The sequence below is a fragment of the Schistocerca nitens genome, chromosome 8, assembly GCF_023898315.1.
Source record: "Schistocerca nitens isolate TAMUIC-IGC-003100 chromosome 8, iqSchNite1.1, whole genome shotgun sequence".
NCBI lineage: Eukaryota > Metazoa > Arthropoda > Insecta > Orthoptera > Acrididae > Schistocerca > Schistocerca nitens.
In genome coordinates, this window is record NC_064621.1 from 577,477,913 (window position 1) to 577,501,122 (window position 23,210).

General features: G+C 42.4%; 1 protein-coding gene and 5 non-coding genes across 6 annotated transcripts in view; 3 read left to right on the plus strand and 3 right to left on the minus strand.

Annotated features, from left to right (window-relative positions):
- The window catches only part of LOC126198887 (zwei Ig domain protein zig-8-like), a 657,506-nt gene that overhangs the window by 298,342 nt on the left and 335,954 nt on the right, over positions 1-23,210 (plus strand). The gene's annotated exons all lie outside the window — the stretch shown is intronic.
- On the minus strand, positions 2,223-2,297 carry Trnat-ugu (transfer RNA threonine (anticodon UGU)). The gene has a single exon. It is a non-coding gene; the product is annotated as a tRNA-Thr (tRNA).
- On the minus strand, positions 2,629-2,703 carry Trnat-ugu (transfer RNA threonine (anticodon UGU)). The gene has a single exon. It is a non-coding gene; the product is annotated as a tRNA-Thr (tRNA).
- Positions 3,035-3,109, minus strand: Trnat-ugu (transfer RNA threonine (anticodon UGU)). Its single transcript has one exon. It is a non-coding gene; the product is annotated as a tRNA-Thr (tRNA).
- Trnat-ugu (transfer RNA threonine (anticodon UGU)) lies at positions 3,605-3,679 on the plus strand. Its single transcript has one exon. It is a non-coding gene; the product is annotated as a tRNA-Thr (tRNA).
- Positions 4,011-4,085, plus strand: Trnat-ugu (transfer RNA threonine (anticodon UGU)). Its single transcript has one exon. It is a non-coding gene; the product is annotated as a tRNA-Thr (tRNA).

Consider the following 23,210-nt stretch of genomic DNA (forward strand, 5'->3'; position numbering starts at 1 on the left):
ACACGTATCGGTGGCTGAAGTAAGGATCATTGAAGAAGGGTGCAGTTTCTCCATTGCCTTCACAAGGGAAGTTTCCAGTTGAAATAAATGAGGAGGGAGGACGACCAAAGGAAGAACAATCACAAGAAGGTCCACAGGCGGATTTATTATGTGGAAACGCTGCAAGTACTCCATTGGTTGCAATATCCTGTGGAAGTTGAATAACCAAGAAGCGTAAGTACAACGAAAGCTCTTTAGAAATGGGCTTTATGAAGACAAAGGAGGGTGAATATCAGTGCGTAATTTGTACGTGAGTCCTTCTGAACAGTTCAATGGTTCCAGTTAAATTGCGCCGTCATTTTGAAGGTATTCACCCGGAATTCCTGGCTAAAGACATCGATTTTTTTCAAAAGGAATAGTACTGAATTAGCTGCTTCTTAGCATTGCATGAAAACTCATGCAAAAACAATTAATGAAAATTCGTTGAAAGCTTTTTTATTGGTTAGTTATTGAGTGGCAAAAACAGGCAAAGCTCATACCATTGCAGAAAATCTCATAAAGCCGTGTGTTAATGATATTGTTTCTTGCATGCTAGACGAAAAGGCAGGAAAGATTGTATCTTCGGTGCCATTATCAAACAATACTGTCAAGAGACGCATTGTTGATATGTCGAATGATGTGAAAGACACCCATGTTTCTTGCATCCAACACAAATTATTTTCTCTGCAGATAGATTAATCCACTGATGTTGCAGGATTAGCGATTTTATTGGCTTTTGTCCGTTATGAATATTCTGGATGTTTTGAGGAGGATCTCTTATTGTGCAGACCACTACCTGCCAACACAACAGGTGCTGAAATATTCCATCTATTGAATGATTTTTTAAGGACTAATGAAGTTTCATGGTCTAATTGCATAGATGTGTGCACAGATGGTGCGAAAACTATGACGGGTCCTACAGTCGGAGCAATAGCGAAAATAAAAGAATACGCCAACAATTGCAGCAGTAGTCATTCTGCTGTCCACAGATACGCTTTAGCTACGAAACAAATGCCTGTTTCGTTCAAGAAACTTTTAGACGAATCAATTCAAATCATTAACTACATAAAATCAAAGCCGTTGAAGTCAAGACTTTTCACAATACTATGTGAAGGTATGGGAAGCCTTCATCGTTCCTTGCTTCTCCACACAGAAGTCAGGTGGCTCTCACGTGAGAATGCACTCTCTTCGGTTGTACGAATTAAGATTGGAAGTCTTAGCTTTCCTTTCGGAGCATAACACCAAATTAGCAGACCTTATTAATGACGAAAATTGGCAGTGTATACTTGCCTATTTGGCAGATATTTTCTGAAAAATGAACGAAATCAATATTTCAGTCCAAGGGCAAAGTGAAACAAAGGTTACTGCTATCGACAAAGTTTCTGCATTGAAGAGGCAAATCAATTTTTGGGCAGAGAGTGTCAAGGACAGGGAGGTCGAGTGTTTTCCTCTTCTCAAGGAATTTTTGAAAAACAAAACATTGGCACTTGGGAAGAACTTGTTTCATCAAATCCTGGAATATCTCCGAAGCTTGATGTCATTGTTGGAGCATTATTTCCCAACATCTGAAGGCGAGGAGCTGCAGAAATGCGAATGGGTGGTCAATCCATTCACTGTATCCAAAGAGCTGAACATTCTATCATCAAATGAATATGAGTTGTTGATAGAAATTGCCACAGACCCTACCTTGAAATCAAGTTTTGACATTGATGGTTACTCACACTTTTGGATCCGTTTGGATAACAAGAATTACTAACCCCTTGTTGAAAAGGCAATACGTGTACTTCTTCCATTTGCCACAACATACTTGTGTGAATCAGGATTCTCGATCTATGCTGCCCACAAAACTAAGTACCGAAGCTGTCTAGATGTGGAACCAGACTTCCGCCTCCAGTTGTCAAGAACTGAACCCAACTTTTCAAAATTGTGTCAGCAGAAGCATCCTCAATCATCACATTACGATTCCATTACTATTCCTACAGGTTCATCTATAGTAAAGAAGAAAGCATTTTTCTTCGTAGATGCTCAGTGAATATACTTGAACTATAACTCTGTTGGAATTTTGTTTCTGTCTTGTATCGTTTACAAAATATTTTAACTATATATGACCATGCAGCTTTACTAGAATTGAAATGATAATTAAATGAACACCCTAGCTGCAAGCAGGCGTTGATACACTTCGTTGGGGACATGTTGAAAATGTGTGCCCCGACCGGGACTCGAACCCGGGACCTCCTGCTTACATGGCAGACGCTCTATCCATCTGAGCCACCGCGGGCACAGAGGATAGCGCGTCTGCAGGGACTTATCCCTTGCACGCTCCCCGTGAGATCCACATTCCCAACATGTCCACAACACTACTTTCGTAGTGCGCCTATTAGATGTTTGCCCATCATACTCATTACTCGTGGCAGAGTAATCTACCAAGTCCCGTACGAGTTCGGGCATAGCGTGTGCGTTCGCACACAAGAAGGTCAAAGGCTGGGAACCCATATTTATTTTAACTATATATGACCATGCAGCTTTACTAGAATTGAAATGATAATTAAATGAACACCCTAGCTGCAAGCAGGCGTTGATACACTTCGTTGGGGACATGTTGAAAATGTGTGCCCCGACCGGGACTCGAACCCGGGACCTCCTGCTTACATGGCAGACGCTCTATCCATCTGAGCCACCGCGGGCACAGAGGATAGCGCGTCTGCAGGGACTTATCCCTTGCACGCTCCCCGTGAGATCCACATTCCCAACATGTCCACAACACTACTTTCGTAGTGCGCCTATTAGATGTTTGCCCATCATACTCATTACTCGTGGCAGAGTAATCTACCAAGTCCCGTACGAGTTCGGGCATAGCGTGTGCGTTCGCACACAAGAAGGTCAAAGGCTGGGAACCCATATTTATTTTAACTATATATGACCATGCAGCTTTACTAGAATTGAAATGATAATTAAATGAACACCCTAGCTGCAAGCAGGCGTTGATACACTTCGTTGGGGACATGTTGAAAATGTGTGCCCCGACCGGGATTCGAACCCGGGACCTCCTGCTTACATGGCAGACGCTCTATCCATCTGAGCCACCGCGGGCACAGAGGATAGCGCGTCTGCAGGGACTTATCCCTTGCACGCTCCCCGTGAGATCCACATTCCCAACATGTCCACAACACTACTTTCGTAGTGCGCCTATTAGATGTTTGCCCATCATACTCATTACTCGTGGCAGAGTAATCTACCAAGTCCCGTACGAGTTCGGGCATAGCGTGTGCGTTCGCACACAAGAAGGTCAAAGGCTGGGAACCCATATTTATTTTAACTATATATGACCATGCAGCTTTACTAGAATTGAAATGATAATTAAATGAACACCCTAGCTGCAAGCAGCCTTTGACCTTCTTGTGTGCGAACGCACACGCTATGCCCGAACTCGTACGGGACTTGGTAGATTACTCTGCCACGAGTAATGAGTATGATGGGCAAACATCTAATAGGCGCACTACGAAAGTAGTGTTGTGGACATGTTGGGAATGTGGATCTCACGGGGAGCGTGCAAGGGATAAGTCCCTGCAGACGCGCTATCCTCTGTGCCCGCGGTGGCTCAGATGGATAGAGCGTCTGCCATGTAAGCAGGAGGTCCCGGGTTCGAGTCCCGGTCGGGGCACACATTTTCAACATGTCCCCAACGAAGTGTATCAACGCCTGCTTGCAGCTAGGGTGTTCATTTAATTATCATTTCAATTCTAGTAAAGCTGCATGGTCATATATAGTTAAAATAAATATGGGTTCCCAGCCTTTGACCTTCTTGTGTGCGAACGCACACGCTATGCCCGAACTCGTACGGGACTTGGTAGATTACTCTGCCACGAGTAATGAGTATGATGGGCAAACATCTAATAGGCGCACTACGAAAGTAGTGTTGTGGACATGTTGGGAATGTGGATCTCACGGGGAGCGTGCAAGGGATAAGTCCCTGCAGACGCGCTATCCTCTGTGCCCGCGGTGGCTCAGATGGATAGAGCGTCTGCCATGTAAGCAGGAGGTCCCGGGTTCGAGTCCCGGTCGGGGCACACATTTTCAACATGTCCCCAACGAAGTGTATCAACGCCTGCTTGCAGCTAGGGTGTTCATTTAATTATCATTTCGTTTACAAAATAATTATTAATTGAATTCTGTTAGCATTGATATTTTGGTTAAGAAAATTAAAATGATCTCTAAAGCTAATTTCTTTTCTTTATAATATATTCCGTCCTCTCAGTTAAAAATATGGCCTGCCTATACTTCAATCACAGATACTTGCTATTACCCTGACCCTATATTTTGGCAACTGGCTGCGAGCGTAAAAAATGAGGACTTTTCACGTGTCACCTTGTAAAAGGTAAACCTTCTCTGCCAGATATGTTTTCTTTGAGAAAAAAATCTTACGTTCTGTGAAATGCTTTGTCTTCTTACATAGAAATAAGTGTGTCCGTTTGTTTGTTTTCCTAATTTGTTTACAGTCGAGGCTGACTGCCGCAATACAGTGTCCTAGTAGTACTTGAAGTTGTCAGCTGTGGCTAAGCTGTTGCCATGCTGCCTGCCAGTTGCCAGCTACCAACTGACAGTACCCTGTTGTAACGCGCCTGCTAGCTGCCGGCTATGGACTGACAGCTGCCGTTCAGTAGATGCGCAAAGACGTAAAAATAACTGGACTTTTACATGGGCACGAAAATCGATTGTGGAACTGGAAACCGGCTTTATAAAAGCAGATTTCCAGAATCGATTTTGAAGTGTTTACCTGATCAACCAAAAGCGGAACTGGGACATCGGCTTACGAAGTCCGGTTTTGGAAAAGCATGTAAACTGGGTGAATGTATTCCCACACATCGCACAACAGATGTCGCAATAGTTCTTTAAAGGCAATTCCTTGGCCTCTTTTCTTTCGTGATGTGTTTGTATCCCGAGTCATGGGTCTGTCTCTTTTCTTCGCAGCCGCGAAGTCTAAGGCGCCATGTCATCGCGGATTGCGCGGCCGCTCCCGCCGCAGGTTCGAGTCCTCCCTAGGGGGCGCGCGCGCGTGCGCGTGAGTGTGTGTGTGTGTGTGTGTGTGTGTGTGTGTGTGTGTGTGTGTGTGTTGTCCTTAGCGGAAGTTTTAGTGTGAAATGTCAATTACCAAGTGATTTTGATCAGGCTATTGTGTGTTGAACAAAGGAAGTAAATCCACTAGTAAGTGTCTGGATACAGTGGGAATTGAAATTGGATCATAAATTTCAAGTTGTTTTCATTCACCTCCAAACCAAAGACTATTGATACTTTGGGGAGGGGGGGGGGTGTCTTTGGGAACATGGCACTTGCATTAAGAAGGTTTCAGTTACCGTGTGTTTCACTCTGAAATTTATTGTGCTCTTGACTGACTAGGGGTCCACCATGGATGTTCGACTGAAGAAAGGGTCCGCCAGCTGAAAAGGTTGGGAAGCCCTGCTCTACGCCATACTGGCAGAGTGGCTTTGCACAGCTGCACGGTCAACTCTAACAAGCCTCCTTCCTCAATCCAAATTCTCACTCATGCCTCAGATCAATTAGGGTTCCCCCTAAACACTAACAGCCTTGCAGAGGCTCTCCAGCTGTATTGGAATAGCATCTCAGCAATGAACGAAGTGGTGGATCCTGCCTGAAACCCAGACACAGGTGTTTGAAACTATCTTGAAGAGCCAACGAATCGGGTACACCTGTCTAACATCGTGTGGGGCCCTCGCGAGCACGCAGAAGTGACGCAACACAACCTGGCATGGTCTCGACTAATGTCGGAAGTCTGGAGGGAGGTGACACCATGAATCCTACAGGGTTGACTATAAGTCCGTAAGAGTACGAGCGGGTGGAAATCTCTTCTGAACAGCACGTCTCAAGGCATCCCAGATATGCTCAATAATGTTCATGTCTGGGAAGTCTAGTCGACAGCGGGAGTGTTTAAACTCAGAAGACTGTTCCTGGAGCCACTCTGTATCAATTCTGGACGTATAGGGCGTCGCATCGTCCACCTGGAATTACTGGGCATGAATGGATGCAGGTAATCAGGCGGGTTGCTTACGTACGCGTCAACTGCGAGGGTCGTATCTACACTACTGGCCATTAAAATCGCTGCACCAAGAAGAAATGCAGATGATAAACGGGTATTCATAGGACAAATATATTATACTAGAACTGACATCTGATTACATTTTCACGCAATTTGGGTGCATAGATCCTGAGAAATCAGTACCCAGAACAGTCACCTCTGACCGTAATAACGGCCTTGATGCGCCTGGGTATTGAGTCAAACAGAGCTTGGATGGCGTGTACAGATACAGCTGCCCATGCAGCTTCAACACGATACCACAGTTCATCAAGAGTAGTGACTGGCGTATTGTGACGAGCCAGTTGCTCGGCCACCATTGACCAGACGTTTTCAATTGGTGAGAGATCTGGAGAATGTGCTGGCCAGAGCAGCAGTCGAACATTTCCTGTATCCAGAAAGGCCCATACAGGACCTGCAACATGCGGTCGTACATTATCCTGTTGAAATGTAGGGTTTCGCAGGGATCGAATGAAGGGTAGAGCCACGGGTCGTAACACATCTGAAGTGTAACGTCCACTGTTCAAAGTGCCGTCATTGTGAACAAGAGGTGACCGAGACGTGTAAGTAAAGGCACCCCATACCATCACGCCTGGTGATACGCCAGTATGGCGATGACGAATACACGCTTCGAATGTGCGTTCACCGCGATGTCGACAAACACGGATGCGACCATAATGATGCTGTAAACTTAACTTGGATTCATTCGAAAAAATGAAGTTTTTCCATTCGTGTACCCAGGTTCGTCGTTGAGCACACCATCGTAGGCGCTCCTGTCTGTGATGCAGCGTCAAGTGTAACTGCAGCCATGGTCTCCGAGCTGATAGTCCATGCTCCTGCAAACGTCGTCGAACTGTTCGTGCAGTTGATTGTTGTCTTGCAAACGTCCCCATCTGTTGACTGAGGGATCGGAATGTGGCTGCACGATCCGTTACAGCCATGCGGATAAGATGCCTGTCATTTCGACTGCTAGTGATACAACGCCTTTGGGATCCAGCACGGCGTTCCGTATTACCCTCCTGAACCCACCGATTCCATATTCTGCTAACAGTCTTTGGATCTCGACCAACTCGAGCAGCAGTGTCACGATACCATAAACCGCAATCGCGATAGGGTACCATACGACCTTAATCAAAGTCGGAAACGTGATGGCACGTATTTCTCCTCCTTACACGAGGCATCACAACAACGTTTCACCGGGCAAAGCCTTTCAACTTCTGTTTGTGCATTAGAAATCGGTTGGAAACTTTCCTCATGTCAGCACGTTGGAGGTGTCGCCACTGACGACAACCTTGTGTGAATGCTCTGAAAAGCTAATCATTTGCATATCACAGCATATTCTTCCTGTCGGTTAAAATTCGCGTCTGTACCACATCATCTTCGTGGTGACGCAATTGCAATCGCCAGTAGTGTAGATGTATCAGCGGTCACATACCACTCCCACTACACACGCCCCACACAATTACAGAGCCTCCACCAGCTTCAACAGTCCCCTTCTGGCATGCAGGCTCCATGGGTTCATGAGGTTGTCTCCATACCCATACACGTCCATCCACTCGATACACTTTGAAACGAGACTCGTCCGACGAAGCAACCTGTTTCCTGTTATCAACAGTTCACTGTCGATGTTGACGGATCCAGGTGCGGCGTAAAACTATTTTTCGTGCCGTCACCAAGGGTACACGAACGGGCCTTTGGCTCCGAAAGCCGATATTGATGATGTTTCGTTGAATGGTTCGCACGCTGATACTTGTTGGTGCCTCTGGACTGAAATCTGAAGCAATTTGCGGAAGGGCTTGTGGCGTTCGCTAGGTTATTCAGTGGTTTGGTATTTAACTAATTTGTAAATGAAAATGATAATCTTATTTCATCACATTGAGTAATTAGTAAATAATTTTTCTCCCGGCTAAAGATTTGATCGAGTTGCTAAAGAACTCCAAGTTAACGTCGTGTAAAGTGTTGTCTGTAAGTTGTGTAAGTGTCACTAAGTCACAGTTCATACAACAGATTCTATACAACTATTGATTAAGATGGAAGCAGTTATCTTCAGAAAAATGATCATTAAAACCACCGAATATCAGCAGCGCACAACACTGACGTATGTTACCTGAAACAATATTCTTCGCAACTCGTGCGTAATTAATTTCGGCTCCATACATCAGCTAGAAAAGTTTGTTATAATGATCGTGCTACGAGCACTGCTTTTAAAGAACCAATCTGATTCGAATTATTTTCACTAAAATGAGTTCAGAACCACCGGTGCACATTTATTTTTACACATTTGTATTACGTTCAGCATTTATGTCTGCAGAGTTACATAATTTGAATTTGCCGGTGAGATAATTGTTAAGATGGTGGCAGACAATTGATAGAGACTATTGTTAGAGCAAATAAGTAAACATTTAAAATGCCTATTAAACGCTATAAAATCTATTTATGTATTGTGCACTATTTAGACTTCATCAAGCAAACATTTGATTTGATTCTAAGGAAAACACAGACAAACACGCGATACAAATCGCTATCATTAATGGCTGCGCTGCTTGCACCGGAAAGAAATAATTAACACAGATAATGCTTACTGAGAGAGGAATTAAAGTTACAAATAATTATTCACTCATATTTATAATAATAATGAACTGTATTTTCAAGTAATAATTAACAAATAATTACAATTTCTTAACAGACCTCAGTTCGATACGCGCCCGCAACCTAGAAAAGCCAACCAACAAAAGGTAAAAACAAGGAAGACAAACGCAGATCGTAAAAGGAATTTACAATTATCATTGTCTTTATATGATACACATCGATATGTCCAATTACATCATAGAACATTATATAAATAATTAATATTTATAAGTTTTCACTGTTTTTTCATACGTCGAATAGATAATGTTTATAACTGTTAGAGGCATAATTTCCTCTCGTCGCACTGTAGCCAAAAATTTATCTCGTGGATGTTACAGGCTGCACTTCTATCACGTTGAACGATTCTCTTCAGTCGTCGTTGGTCCCTTTCTTGCAGAACATTTTTCCGGCCGCAGCGATGTCGGAGATTTCATGTCTTACCGGGTTCCTGATATTCACGGTACACTAATGAAATCGTCGTTCGGGAACACTCACTCAAATCATGATAACGTGCCATTGTAGCAGCAGAAACGGATGTAATAATTGAGCCGGACAATTTTTGTCTTATATAGGCGTTTTCATATCTCTGTATTTGAATACGCATGCCCATACCTGTTTCTTTGGCACTTCAATGTACATGGTTCCAGAGACCTTCATCAAGTCTGAAACATCTGTGATGTATATACATGCAGACTGAAGCGAATAATGAAAGTTTGTACGAAGGCCGGGATTCGAACTTGGATTTCCGGCTTCCTAGGAAGATGCGCTAACTACTACACTACCCTGGCAGAGAGGGTTTGCACAACCTAACAGTCTACCCTAGCAAGCCTCCCTCCGCAAACCAAATTCCTATTCATGCCTCGAGTCGCTTGGTATTCTCCCTAAGCTCGAACACCATTGCAGAGGCTCTCCAGCTGTACTGAAATAACATCTCAGCATCGAACGGAACAGGGGATCTTGCCTGAAACCCAGACATAGGTGCAATAATAAAATGAGCATATATACTTCCAGAGACCTTTTCAAGTCTGAAATATCTACGCTATATATATTATATGCAGAGTGAAGCGAGGAATGAAAATTTGCAGCAAGGCCTGTATTAGAACCTGAGTCTCCTGTTAACTAGGCAGATGCGCTAACCCGTACGCCAACCTGCCACACCGACTTTTCGTAGTTGCACGGACTACCCTAAGACGCCTTCCTCCACATTCGTCGCTTCAGTCTGAATAGCCGGCAGCTGTTGCCGAGCGGTTCTAGGCTCTTCAGTCTGGAACAGCGGTGCTGCTACGGTCGCAGGTTCGAATCCTGCCTCGGGCATGAATGTGTGTCATGTCCTTAGGTTAGTTAGGTTTAAGTAGTTCTAAGTCTAGGGGACTGATGACCTCAGATGTTAAGTCCCATAGTGCTTAGAGCCATTTGAACCATTTTCAGTCTGCATGCGTACATCATAGATATTTGAAACTTGAAAAGGTGTCTGGCACCACATAGTATAATTTCCTCAGAGACTGTTTTGTTACCACATGCATTCAGGATGTTATGGGTATAAGTGAAGATATTTCTAGTGATAACTGAGGGCAATATACTCGACAACATATCATTATTTGCTTCATTTGCAGACTACTGATTAATGCTACTAGGAGTGGTATGTTTCAGATTGGTCACTACGCTTAACACAAGCTAATCATTACGGTTTATTTTTCCCTCGGCGTCAGGTCAGTTATTCAAGAGCAAATGAGTGAAGGCAAAAGGGACAGCATATGCTGACAGGCGTACTACACTTCGACGTGCACCCACGACTATGTAGAAAATATCATGTAGTAAATTAAGATATATGTGTGTGGGAAGACCCGCAGACAGAGAAAAAACAACCTATACGCTGAAGTTGGTACATATTAAGATACCAATGATCACGATATCTCTACCTACAGCCCTAACACACCGTATCTGCAGTCGTGTGGCGATATCGAAGAAAAGGCCTTTGTTTTAAAATAATGTGAAAGGAACAACGAAATCATAATAGTATGCTCGAAATTACTCGATATCTAGATGTGTTGTTGCATCCCATTCAGTACCGCCTACACAGTAATATGCTTGCGTCCTACTTGGTCTACTGCCCACAAGATGGTCTGGAATTCAATTTATGCGACAATCCGTTGATTCCATGCATGGTCATTCGCGATTAATTTAACAGTTACCACACGCCCTTCGGGTAATTGGCCACTCGTAGATGGTGTCACGAAGTGGGCGCCGTGTGCTCGTCATGAAAGTTGAACACATTCCCAAAAAGATGACTGCTGCGTCGTTGTAACGCTTTACGCATGTTGTCGGTTAGTTCACCTTGTAACCGGGTCTGTTGTCGAGCACCGAATCACCGAAAGCTTGGGCATCGTTCCCTTCGATTCACATTTTTGGGCATTAGTTTAGTGAATGCTACAAATGGAATAACGACTGTCTAGATACCACTCGAGATACCTATACTTACTTAACATCATAACAGTGAACGTATTCCCGCCGTTTAGCAGTGTTCGTTTATAAGCCAGAAATACTACCATGTCTGAAGAAATGCAATGCGTCAAAACTAATAAACTGAGAGGCCATATAAGTCAAATTGTTCTAAATCTAGTCTGTTAGTGATCACAACCCGTAAATGACTTTCAAAATTATGTCAATAACAAACGCTTAGGTTGATGAAATATGTAGTTCGTTGAGTTACGTATTACAAATCCAGAATCGCTATTAAATTCCTTATATCTCATCAGGAGGCTCAGTTGATGGAGAATGCGGAATACCTTTCACATGTTGTCAACGTTGCCGAATTGAAGTGTTATTAAAATATTAAATATATATAAAGCTTCAAAGCACAGCTGACTTGTATAGTTCTTAATTTCATTTTTGAGAAAGCTAACTTAAATCACGCATCCGGTGAGCGAGCGTCAAAACCACTTTAGCAGAGAACATAAAAGTATCTTTCTATAGAAATATGGTTTTATGTTCTCTGTTTTTATAAAATTTATCTAAGGGACTAGTTAACAACCGATTCAGTTTTTACGTTGATACTGTTTTCTGATAATTACTTTTGTAAGGAGATCACTTTGCAGTCGACAAAATGATACTGGGAATATCTTCTGTGACCTTTGACATTTCTGTGGCGGAAAGTACTTGTAGGTTTGATGTTTTAATGTGCGGTCACAGCTATCGAATGCTCTTGATATACAGCACTACTGGAAATCGAGGAGTTTACAACATTGTAGAGCGATTTCCCTACCAGTAACAGGTGGAGATATGCAGCAAATTTTGCGGCCAGTCTTTTTATTTAACAGGCAACTGTAGGTATTAAACCCATGCTATAGCATATTTCAGAGGACCTTGGCAAACATGAAACCCATTTTCAATTTGGAGGAGATGAACATGACGAAAACTAAGTATAATATTTTAATTTTAACCAATTAGCCGTTCTTGTGGTATGGAGTTTCTATTGTGCAAATACCATGATGTGTGCGTGCACTAGCAATTTCCAGACAGGGAAGTTGAATGACGTTCCACTCGGCAGTGGGTTGGAGGACCTTATCATTAACAGCGCCGTGTACTGTAAGACACTCCGTAGCATACTTCATACGGCTCAGATCTCCAGCGATAGCGGTAGAGGCGTCGGACAGCTCTACAAACTTCTTCAACAGCTGGGCGTTGCTTACTCGACTCGAAACAGCAATCGATTGTCGAAATGACTGTAGGTTAAGATCGGAGAATCCTGTTCCGTTACTGCACAACCCTCAAATTTCCCTATTTATTCAAGTATACGGTAGCTGCAGTGATACAGTCCCGAAAAGTGAGCTACTCATCACCCTCCGAACAATACGTATGGATAGTGCGCCTTAGGTGTCACTTGATACATGATGACCTCTACACACTTCTGCGACAGATCCTTTATTCGTCAGTGAAAAGAAATTGCGCCCTTTATTTAAGTTATATTCCAGCGTTCCGTTGCCCACCTTTCAGCATAACGTATTCTGGGGATGGTGCTACAGTTCATAACTGGACAAATTGATCGTGTGTGAAAGGTAACGTAAAGCCTCGATTGACACAGCCCTCCCAGGTGACCACAAAACGATAGCGCGCAGTTCTGTTGCGTTCTAGCTGGGCAATGAAACTATGAGGGGTATTCAAAAGGAAAGGTGCGAAAAAAGACTGTGGATATTTACTGAAGTTTTTATTCAAAAGTAATCAAGAAAGTCCTGATCCCAGATTTCCTCTGGTTGTGACAGGAGCTAGTTCTCCACTTTGTCCTTCAGTTAGTCGTCGGAGTTGAAGCGCTCCTCTTTGAGATCCGTTTTTAGCGGACCACAGACACGGAAGTCCGAAGGCAACATGTCAGGGAGGATACTCCAAGCTGCTCTCACTTGAAAATGGCTAATATACGGACACTTGTTATCGTCGGAGCAGAATCATTCTCTCCGTGAGCAGCCAACCAGTTTACTCTTGCCTGACTTTCGTAGGCTACTAAGTGTCTCACAGTACACGTCGCTGTTAATGCTTATTCCGAACTCGAGGAATCCCATGAGTATTGGACCTCGGGCGTCGAAAAAGATGGTGAGCGTCACTATCCTGCTGAGGGCACGGCTCTGAAGTTTTTAGAGCGTGGTGACGACACTCCACTCACGCCCCTAGATGACTTACTTCATTATCCCGAAGTGGCATATGCAGATTTGAACCGGTCTCGTTTTTACGAAGTTTCGAATCATTTCATTTGAACACTCCTGCCTATTTATACCTTTCCGGTTGGTACCTGACTCCATTTTCCTATTACTGGTAAGATAGTTTTACAAAAGCTTTTGGAACTTGCAAGTCGCTGGCGTACGTTACGATAGCTCTGACTATAATCAGCAAGTATGACTGAAGTCAGTGTCGCTCCCACAGCTAATACCTCCCACCTCCCACCCCTGTTGCTCTACATAACGCGCTGCTATCTAGATTTCATTATACTTTCTCAGGTTCTTAGTGTCTCAGTCCACAACATAGGTACATTACCTCTTCGCTAAAGATTTAACTCAAGGAACATCGTCCATCTCCAGAATGCGGAATGTTTTTCATTTTGACGACAGTGTCTATGCAATTATCCGACTGAGATGATCAATGCTACAGACATGTACAGTCGCAATCATTCTCACAGAACATTGCGTACATAAATACACTGACGGAAAAAAAAATCGTGGCTGATGGAAGGACTTGTGCGACGTAAACGTAATCTGGTAGGCATGTTTCTACATCTGAAGCGTGAAATTCATTTCAGTCGCGCCAGTCGCATTACAGTGGTGGTAGTACCGCTAGTACACTCGTGAAATGGCCGTACGGGAAAATTCCCACTTCGTCGCCACCTGGAAGATGCTGTGTCCCATCGTTAGTGTCCCGACTGTAACACCACGTTCAAACTCATTTAAATATTGACAATTTGCCAGTAACCGATGTAACAACGGCGCCAGACACTTGTTGCCTTACATAGGCGTTGCTGAGCGCAGCACCGTATTCTGCCTTTTTACATATCTCTGTATTTCAGTACGCATGCCTATACTAGTTTCTTTGCTGCTTCAGTGTATAAAAACGTGGAACTGTGGCCACTATGTGCACAGATACGCAAGACATTTAAGAATTCAGACCAAAATGCACAGAGTAAAAGCAGAGTACGTTGCTTCTTACTATTGGAACGTCATTACAACACACAAACGAAACGCTGTGTTCTGATGCGCTGCTGACGGCATGGAAGATGCTGTCCAACTAACATATCAATTTATTACAGAGGCGTAAGTTACACTAGATGTACCTTTCAGCCAATGATAACTGTAATATAGCATTTCAAACCTGATTTCTAGTGTAAGGCAACAAACGTTCCATTCCTTCTGTTTTAATTATATCAGGCAATCAATTACTGGCCGTTTAATTCAAAATGGAAGTGGCTGGTTTGGTGGCAACGATCGAGTGCCATAAGCACTCTATCGTTTATTATTTTGTTATTAAATAAATTGAGCCTGAATCTTAATTCAGAATCTAATTAACTTTCTACAAAATATCTTCTTTAGTGCGAGTACAAACTACTTACATGGTCACTCGTCTCTAAACGCCTGAAGCTAATTTTTATTCAGTCTGCCAAAGTCAATGAGTATAATTTCATTTGAAGCAAAAATAAACTCCATTTACAGTAGTTTCATTTGCAAATTATAATAGTTACTCTTCGCCTTTTTTATCGCCTTTACAGTGGATCATTTTGTTTGAGACTATGTGATAGCACATAACCTCGAAAATATTACTTTTTATACGAAAGAAGCCTCTCCACCATTACAGTAACTCCAAACTATAAATTGTAGTTAGCGATCACCAACGGTTTATATTTACGAGAGGCCATTACAGAGCAGATCCTCAATGTTTTTTGTCCCATAATAGCGGATGAATATTCGAATAACGTCGGTTACTTGTACGCTGGTTCAGTGAACAACTTTTCGTGCCGAAGACCCTTCTTGTCATTACGTGATTGGACATAGCGATCTGATTTCACTTTTGTCACTTGTTCATTCATTCGACTGTCAGAACAAATGCATTTTCGGCCAGTGTACGTATCAGTTCCTGTTGCCACATCGTCACCATAACCTAAAGCGGTTGGGTGCGACAGTAAAGTTGGCGCACTGCACAGCTGACATGTCAGTGGCGATACCCACACGTTACCGCATCAACCTCACTTGTATCACTGCTAAGAGACCGCACAAGGAAGAGACGGGCCCGTGCACTGGAAACACCATGAGCGTTTGCTTCCACTAAGGAGAACGTACCTTGACTCTTACGAGGATATACAAAACCTCTGTAAGAGCATGCACTGCCGTCAGTGGTAAAAATACATGCTATGGTGTCCTGATATGTCATCCATCACACATTTCTAAGTGCCGTAATTAAATTTAGAAAAATAAAAATAAACGTTTGCGTTAATGAAGTCTACTGATGAGGTGAACCATGTCTTCAATTAACATATTCAGTTGTAGCCTTTCTCTAATGTCTTGGAATATACCGTATGTTCGCTTTAGTACATTCCGCCCCACTAACCTGGCCCCTTTTTCCGGAATTTTAAATTGCGTTTTTCGTGACCTTGGAATCAATGTGGTGATGAACCCGAACTAAGCTTGCCACCTTAAAAATTACGGTTCAGCCATGCGTTACAGTTACGTCAACTCGCGACGCTTCACGATCACAGATATGGCTTCGTTTGAAGTTTTCGTGTAATCTCCAGAGTGCCGTCACAGTAAGCCATGTTTTAGCCGCCTCAATAAAGACTCTACATATAGACTGGGCAAACCACCTCTACCTCACAGAGCGAAAGGAAAACGTCTCAGTTTATAGCTCTATGCGAGCACTGCTATCCCCTGTTCTTTCCTGAAGTCCACAGATGACATGAGCGCAAATGCTCATTCAGTTTACCCAATGACATTACACGAAAAGATCGTCTGGCTGAACATTTTTATAACTCTCTCGCCCGATGACAAATCTGGCAACACATGCGTCGTCGTTCCTGCGTCACGGCCTGTACTCGTACTCACATTAATTAATTCCTGTGCAGGGGAGGATACTCCCTTAGAAAACCGCTGCCTGGTGTCAGCAGATAAATACGACATTGCAGGGCCCGTGTTGTGAGGAAGACAGATGCAATATTCCTTCGGACACAAGATATCGTACTCGTATTTATTGCAACGTGTATTACCGTCTCTCGTGGCAACGAGGAGTAAAACCCAGATCGCTGGCGTTTCTGAGAGCGCCGTTTCTTATACAGCTCTTGAGGAGACTACGACACGTTTAGGTCTGCAACGCGAGGCATACTAGTTACAATTCGTGTTACCTTTGTACTGGTGCGGCGGCGTTGTTGTGAGTGTACTCAGAACGGAGTATCTTTATTGGCATGCACCATCGAAATACAATTCTTTGTAGCGGGACTTTGAATTTCGCCACGCTACACTCGTTCCCTCAGATAAAAAATATCCCGTCGCAGCGGTATGAGCGCTCGACGGCAGAGAGACTACTAAAATCGTAACTTTTTTTTGTTTTCTATTCGTTTCTTAATTGTCTCTTGATAGCCGAAGCTTAAGGCAGACGTGATCTGATGAAGACGTAAAAAAAATACTTATTAGCTAGTCTTGATCTGATTTTAATGTGTAGACATATTGTGGAAGTTGTTAAGAAATTCGGAGGATGGAAGTAGCAAAGTAAATTAAATTGCATACAATATCAAGATGATTTTAATTGGTATAAATTAGTGATTCCTGGACGATTGCAAGATTTCGGAGCAGACTTTTCACGCAGAAATGAAGGAGATTTGTGAAGACCTGGACGCCGCACGAAAGAAGACAAGTTAACCTGGTAAAGGATGAACTCTTATCTACGTCATTTCCCCCTGTCAGTTACATTTTGTTATTCTCTGTTCTTTTTCAATACTTTTTGTAGTGGAAATTGGTTTAACTTTTGCTCAAAAACGCCACAAGGACCACCCAAACAATAGCTTTTCTGTAATACGAAGTCCGATTTGCTTTTCATTCTTTCCCTTTTTTTTCACGGTCATTTACGATTTTAAAACCCCCTTTTTATTCACTATTTCTTACCACATTTTCAACCTTTTTCTTTTCTTCTCTCTTTTCTTTTTTTATTAACCACTGCAACTGAAGTGAGACAAGCTGTGTAAAAATATTGACGTCACAGGAATCTTTGAATCTACTGCTTGGCTATTCTTCTGTTAATACTTGTACTCGAAGTCCCGCTACATCTTTTATAACGGGCTTCTCTTAAAAGCAATGATTACAATGAACCCAGTGTCTGTTAAATGACCATACTGTCATTACACATATCTCTATCCGCATCCTCAACTAAGCTCATATTATTACGCGTCAACATGTATGATGGATGACTCTACATTCGGAAAAATGGCGGCGTAGGTCGTAAATTTTGAAATCCTCTATTTTACAGATCGATTTCAGTCACTGTGTGACCATCTTCAGTGCAAATTATTTGAACCTTCTAGACCCATTTCATAATAGCACAACCTTTCCTATATGGTATAACATTTACTTTCAACAGATATCTCCATTTTTATTGCATACAATAACTTTTAAATTAACAGAAGAGCCTATCTTGTAACCCTAATGGTTAATCCTAGCAGTTGCCTATCTAACGTTCAGTGAGATCATAGTTTACGCAGCCAACTGCACGCTGGATCGGCAACTGCTAAGGTTGCAAGATAGGCTGTTCTATAAATTAAAAATTATTGTATGCAGTAAAAGTGACGGTATCCGTTGCAAGTAATCATCGCAGTAGATGTTACACCTTATGGGAATTGTTATGCTATTAAAATATGGGCTTACAAGGTTCGAATAATTGTTACTGAAGATGGTCACATAGTGACCGAAATCGATCTGTAAAATGAAGGATTTCAATATTTTCGACCAATGCCGCCATTTACCAAAAATATATTAACAATAATACGGTCTTGGTGCACACGGTTTCCAATGGAATGAGAAACCAAGATAGATGGTTGCTTCCATTATTCAAATTATGAACTAGGAATTTATTTCTTTAACGAATTAATAAAAGAAAGATAATGTTTAGAACATGTCTAAAGGATATCGGAAAGTAGAACACAAAACAAGTGTGGCACTACAAACCACAAGGGAAGCGTGATCATGGAAGACCACGAAAGATATGGCTCAACTGGCGTCGTAGGAGGAGAGAGACCTGATTCTTGACATGAAGGACAGTTATTCAAACTATTTGTTATAGTTTGCAATAATTGGTGATGGGAGCGATGGCGCTGACATGAAAACGCATGCTTTAAATGTGTCACTCTTGGTGTGGTCGAAAGGCATGGCTAATTTTAACTCGTGGTTTATCCATGGCAAGAATACTATATCAGCCAACAGCTTTACCATACTGGCATGACGCAGCTACCGTTTATACGTTGTACCGTCAGGAAAGAATAAACTACTGACTAATTTTAGCAGTTTCATTTCGAAACGACTTAACAGCTACATGAAAATGGAATGACACATTTAAAACAAGCGTTTTTCGTTAGTATAATGACAGTGACACATTTAGAAGAAGAGTTTTTCATTAGTATAATGACACACGATTAACATACCTAGAGAGTGTATATCGAGTACAGTTGGTAGTTTTGTGTATAATAAACTGATGCAAGCGAAATATTAATAGGAGGGCATACTGAAAAGAACCAGGGAAGTCTTATGCGAAAACTCTTAAAGGTTTATAAATAAACTATCGTTCTTAACATTCTACATGTTCATTCAACATTTATACACATTTGTTTCTCAAAATAGTCGCCTTGGTGTCGAACACATTTCTCCCAACGAGAGACCAGTTTATTGATGCCATCACTGTAGAATGTTCGACTCTGTTGACGGAGCCACATCCTCACCTCTGATTACGCAGTTTCATCACTATCAGAATCAAGTCGTCGATTACGTTCTTTAAGTTATCGAAGCAAATGACAGTCGGATGGGACCAAGTCGGGACTGTATAGAGGAAGATCGATGACAGTGAACCATGGCGTTGGACTTCTGCAAATGTCGCAGCGCTCATGTGTAGTCTAGCATTGTCATGTTGCAGGGGACGGTACTCCACGTGTGGATCGACTTTTCGCGTTGGAAACTCAATTATTACTCGATTACAGCACACTGTTTCTCACGCACCGTGCAAATTACGTTATACACTGCTATCTTACACGCTACAGTTAGGAGTCCTCTGGAGGGAGAGGGCTGCTAATGATGAATGACTGATTGTAGTATTTAAAAAGCTTTTATATTTTTCACATAAAAAGTTCGGAAGCATTATCTTTCAGCATGCCCCCCCCCCCCTCCCTCTACCAGATACAACTTAGACAAGGATATTTTACAGAACTATTCTCAGTACTGACACACCGATGTAATTGTTGACGTACAGAAAATATCGAAGCGTTTCACCGGCGTATTGGGCTTTCGCATTTTTTTTTTTTTACTTTTACTGGGAAATGAATTATATATTTCAAGCATCATATTAAATTACACGTCAAGTCATGCCTACATGACAAGTTAAATAAAGCTCTGTCACTGGCCACGTCAATAACGTCATTCTCCTGCGATATGGAGTGGTCTATAGTCAGCTTCTCGTCAATTGGCATAACGAAGCTGAATGCACTTCGTTTCAGTCCCCCACAAAAGTAAAATCTATGGCAGTACAAGCAATCGAACCTGCGAATATAGCAATCAGACACGCTGACCATTGTGCTACGGAAGGGAACGTGTATGATAAACATTTAATTAATTTTAGTGGAGTCATTTTGATTCCTTGGCAGGTATATTCATACCTGTAACTCTATGTGAAAATCAAACTGCTCTTCTAGTTCCCGATGTATTTGAAACTTCGCAGCCAATTAATCCCCTGTATACCCAAACTCACTGATTCGGTAGCTCCTCTTCCTGTCTGAAACCAGCCTTGTGTCTCCATCTGTTCAGTCTGGTTCTTCAGTGAAATTCGTGTATTGTGATGTACGTGAATTGTTCCAGTTGGTAAAGTGACTAATCCTTTATTGGATGTTGTAAATTATTAAGCTAGACTACTGAGGCATGGATCGTAAGTCTGGTATCTGGGACAGTTTACAAGCCCTGTAAATCTGATGTAACGTGTAACATATTCAGAAAAAAAACTGAAACCGTCAGGGAAGAGATTCAGATATTTGGTGACCTAACAAGTTGTTCACATTGAAAACTCTTGAGAAAATGAGAGCACCTACGTTTCATGTGCTAATCAGACGTAAACCTCCAATTGTCTACGCATCTACAAGTCATTCACAGACCACATCCTTTATAAATATGCTCACTAGCTGGCACTCGTTCACTGAAATGTGAGGTAAGCTGTGTGACGATATCTCATCTTTGTTAGTACAAAAAGATCATGTATCACAGTCTTTCATGACGGAAAAAACGAGTCTTCCACAGAGAAAAAGAAAATAACTCATTTTTCTCAGTTTTAAAAGTCAAAGACTCACAAGTTTAGCCAAATTTTCCGTTTTCTAAAGAGTGGGCCTATTTTTAATCACTAATTTTAGTTACTACGTCACTTGACTGCACTTTTTAATATACAAGGGTATGCTGAAAAGTAATCCCTCCGAAATCTTTTGACAACCCTTAAAGGTTTCTGAGTAACACAAACGAAATCCTTACTCTTCATGTCTACATATTAGTAGCCTCTGCCTCTAGAGGTCTCCGACATGTAGCGTTCAACATTGCGGTCGTTAACGTAATGTTTTCGGTGTCTGAGAAACAACATGCTGTAATCGAGTTTCGAATTCGAAGAGTTAGTCGACACACGTAGCACCCTCTCCTGCAACACGACAATGCCAGACCACACACGAGCGCTGCAACACGGGGAAAAATCCTACGCTTTAGGTTCGCTGTCATCGATCATCCTCCATACAACCCCGAAGAGTTCCATTCAATTATCATCGGTTTCCATATCTTCAAGGACACATTCGAGAAAATGACTTTGATTGTCACAAACCTGTGTTAGCAGAGATGTGGTTGTGGCTCCGTCAACGAAGTCAAACATTCTAAAGAGACGACTTCAACAAAGTGGTTTCTCATTTGGAGAAATGTGTTCGTCGCCAGGGCGTCTTTGTCTCGGACTTCAAGAATAAAGATGTAGAACGTTAATACTGTGTGTTTCATTTAAACCGCCTTAAGGGTTTTCAGCTGGCCAATAAAGAATTAAAATATCGCGTTGAAATTTTAAGCACTGATAACTTCAGCAATGTGTTGCCCCGTAAACCACACAGATCTTTTAAGAAATGTTAAAGTCTCTGGTTTATAAATAGTTTCTCTCAATTTAGGCAACACTTCTTGTCTTATATTTGCAATAATATGGGATTTGCGTAATTTCAATATTTTTATAGAAATATTTGAAGTCAATGAAAATGGTAAAATATTTCTAATTAAAAGTAAGAAATTTACTGGCAAAACATGCAAGCAAATTAAAAGTGGTAGAACATACATACAAAAAAATTAAATAAAAACAGTTTCCATCTTCAAACCAGGCATATCTTATTCGGATACAATCATTCTTTCCTAGAGATGGAAAATCAGAAGTACTGAAAAAATCGATATTTTTCCATTAGATGTAATAGCATCGATATACACTGGTACGACATAAGTCTTCGGATACCTAGTAACATCGTGTTGGACCTCCTTTTTTCCGGCACAGTGCTACAGCTCAACGTGGTATAGACTCAACAAGTCGTTCGAAGTCCCCTGCACAAATACTGAGCCATGCTGCCTCCATTGCCGTCCGTAATTTCGGAAGTGTTGCCGGTGCAGGTACGGATGCACTAACTAACCTTTCGATTGCGTGCCAAGTCGGGCGATCTGTATGGCCAGACCATTCACTCGAAATGACCAGATTATTCTTCAAACTAAGCACGGATGATTGTGACTCCATGGCGCACTGCCATCCATTAAAATTCCATCGTTGTTCGGAGACATGAAGTCCATTAGTGCCTGAAAATGGTCCCTAAGTAGCCGAACAGAACCACATCCTGTTAGTTATCGGTTCAGTTGGACCAGAGGACCCAGTCCATCCTACGTAAACAATTATGGAGCCACCACCAGACTGCACATTGCCTTGTTAACAACCTGGAGCCATGGCATCATGAGGGCTGACCTCACCCGAACATTAGCATCAGCTTTTACCAACTGAAGCCGGACCTCATCTGATCAGACCACGGCTTTCGACTTTTCTAGGATCTAACCTGTATGGTCACCAGGCAAGTAGAGGCGCTGCAGGCGATGTCTTCCTGTTAGCAAATGTACTTGCTTAGGTAATCTGCTGCCATAACCCATTAACGCCAAATTACGCCGCACTGTCCTAGCAGAAACATTCATCGTTCTTCCGACAATGGTTTCTACGGTTATTTCACGCAGAGTAGCTTGTCCGTCAGCACTGAGCACTCTATGCAAATGCTACTGCTGTCGGTCATAACGTAAAGACAGTCGGCCACTGCCAGATCCGTGATTGGAAGTAATGCCTGAAATCTGATGGTCTCGACACACACTTGACACCGTGCATCTCGGATAGTAAATTCTCTAACTATTTAGCCGGCCGTAGTGGCCGAGCGGTTCTAGACGCTCAGTCCGGAGCCGCGCGACTGCTACGGTCGCAGGTTCGAATCCTGCCTCGGGCATGGATGTGTGTGCTGTCCTTAGGTTAGTTAGGTTTAAGTAGTTCTAAGTTCTAGGATACTGATGACCACAGATGTTAAGTCCCATAGTGCTCAGAGCCATTTGAACCTAACGATTTCTGCAACTAAATGACCCATGGGTCTAGCTCCAACTTGCATTCCACGTCCTAGCTTTTTTGATTCCCCTCATGCGGCCATAATCGCGTAGAACATCCTTTCGTATGAATCACCTGAGTA